At 35.8% G+C, this 2,622-nt stretch overlaps 1 long non-coding RNA gene across 1 annotated transcript; it reads left to right on the forward strand.

Moving 5' to 3' along the window:
* The first annotated feature begins 276 nt into the window (after window positions 1-276).
* On the forward strand, window positions 277-1,200 carry LOC140821495 (uncharacterized). Its single transcript, XR_012115757.1, has 3 exons — window positions 277-500; window positions 593-912; window positions 990-1,200. It is a non-coding gene; the product is annotated as an uncharacterized lncRNA (long non-coding RNA).
* The last annotated feature ends 1,422 nt before the right edge of the window (window positions 1,201-2,622 follow it).

A 2,622-nucleotide genomic window follows, 5' to 3' on the forward strand; every position in this document is an offset into this window, starting at 1 on the left:
GGAAGATGGTTTTACACTGGTCAACTTACACCAAGGTCTAAGAACTTTTGAAGGCGATCCTTTCATTTTAGCATCACAAGCAAAACAAGTATTCTATTCTAGAGACAATGACGAATCAAACTGGTATGTGTTGCTGAAAGTGCCGCCTCGGGGTATGCATAACATGAATTTGCTTGAAGAGGAAGCATATACATCATCCACACCTCTTGATGTGTCCACACTTGATATTAACCTTACTGAGAAAGAACCGTATGCGAGAAATGAGTAAAGGGAATTGACGTGACTGATCCGTGATTAAAATTTTCGGTTGTAGATTCTATAGTTAATTTAAAAGGTACCATTATACTTTATTTACTGTTGCAATATATTTGTCTGTTTTCTTTTTATTTTCAGCGAATTATCATGTTATATTACATATTTGATTATATCTTCATATACAGCATCAAAAAATGAGCAGATTGGGCCAAAAACGCAGCAAGGTATCTGTAGATGAAGTTCAGGTGATATTTTATTATTTTGTTAATTTTGGTTTATTTTAATTTTAATAAAGTCTCAATTTTACATGATAATATCTTTTTGCGCTATTTTGTAGGAAAATATAGCTAATAAGCTATCGAGAGTGGACTCCAAAACTCCACCTAATTCATCAGAATATTTAAGTGATAAAAAGCTAATTGATGACGCCAAAACTAATAAGAAAAAAGGTGAGGTCCATCAAAGTTTAATTTTGTTAGTGGCCAACAACATCCCAAAGATCTGGAACGTAATGAGTTTGGATAGGCAATTGGAGATAATTCGGTCAAGTACGCCACTTTTCTAGGTTGCATGGTAAAAGAATTTGTGCCATACACATTAGATCGATGGAATAACTTAGACGAGGAAATGAAGAATAAGATGTGGCTTTGTCTTCAGGTAATGCTTATCACTGTTTTTTTTATTCCTATTTTATAACAAAATGTAGAAATATTTTTATGCTTCTTAATGTATAGTTGAACTATAAAGTTGAGGAGTGGGAGAAACATTCAATCTTTCAAAAGTTAGGTAAATTGTGGCGTGATAGAAAGTCCAAACTCCAAATACTTATACGAGAAGTTGATGATGGTCGAGTGGCTTCACGAGATCTTTGTCTTTTGAAGCCCGAATTTATGGATCAAAACCAATGGGACTTGTTTGCAAAGAAGACACTATCACCTCCATTTCAAGTAAGTATCATTCCTTATGGATTTTTTGACTGTTTGATACATGCAAATAATTGTTATTATTTTTGGGCTTAATTTATTAATATATACAATTGGTTGATCAAGTAATTCAGTTAATATGGTTTTTTGTATTAAGTTATATATTGATGATCATATTTGCAGCTATATATTTATTTATATGCTATGAGAACCTGCAACTTGGTGAGTTATATATATTGGGCTTAAATTTAGTAATATCTACAGCTGCTATGAGAACCTGAAATTTGGTGATTTATATGTAGTTATATATTGAGGATCATACAAACACTCTGGCTGCTGCATGCATTTGAGTTTTGTAAGCAAAGTGTGTTTTGTGGTTACTGTGTGGCTACTGCATGGTTGGTGTATGAACAGTTTACTAGAGGAAAGGATAGAAGAATGAAAACTAAGAAATAGGAATCTGTTTATATAAAATTAGGCTAAGGACCACTGTATATAGTAAACAAGGAACATACCCAACTTCGGCCAAAATTGTTTCTCTCTTTTGCCTTGCAGCATGCAATTTCCGTGATGCGATCCCGCCCACGAGATCTTTGATTTTTACCGATCTTTGAAACAAGTAATTGATAGGTGTGATAATCGCCTCTAGATCACGCGGTCTAGCAACAACTAATCAACGATAGGAACAATCGCGTTCAAGAGAACCTCCAAAGAACCCGTCCTTGGCAACCCTCGTGAAAATCGATCGACAAACGTCACAAAAGATAAATCTTTTGATAAGTTTGATTTGATACGACGCAAAAGTTATGACGAAACTTAAGCTTGTTTTTGAGAGAACTCTCAAAGAAAAGTTTTATAAACTCAATCAATAATGAACAAAAGGTTTTTACAATGATAGATTTTCGAGTATATATTGTTCGCAAATCTCAAAGATATCAAATCTAGTTACAAAAATAATTAAAACTCTAGAATAGAAAAAATCTTCTCGCCAAAACGTAAGGGACACGACCCCGTGTACAGGTCCGAAAGGGGGTCCGTGTAAGCACTGCAATTTTCATGTCTCGAAAGTAGTGGACACGGACCCCGTGTACGGGTCCGTGTAGGCTCGGGATTTCTCTTCCTCAAGTGTAATGGACACAGACCCCGTGTACAGGTCCGTGTAGCCTCGGTCGACCAGAATGATGCTTGAATAATGTTCTTTTGATCTCCAGACATACTCCCATGCATCACGAGCCCTTCTTCCTTGATCATCATTCCTTGTAGTGCCTCTTTGAACTTCCTTAGCCGTCCTTTGAACGCCATGCCCGGTCAGATTCCTATCATACTCCCCTTCTTCAAAAAGATTTGTCCTCAAATCTTGCCCTCCTGCACAAAAACGAAGCAAGTTAGTAACAACAAGGATAATATTATCAACATGCTTACCTTTAAGCTCAAGTTTATAGAT

The sequence above is a fragment of the Primulina eburnea genome, unplaced genomic scaffold, assembly GCF_022965805.1.
Source record: "Primulina eburnea isolate SZY01 unplaced genomic scaffold, ASM2296580v1 ctg591_ERROPOS1600000+, whole genome shotgun sequence".
Classification (NCBI taxonomy): domain Eukaryota; kingdom Viridiplantae; phylum Streptophyta; class Magnoliopsida; order Lamiales; family Gesneriaceae; genus Primulina; species Primulina eburnea.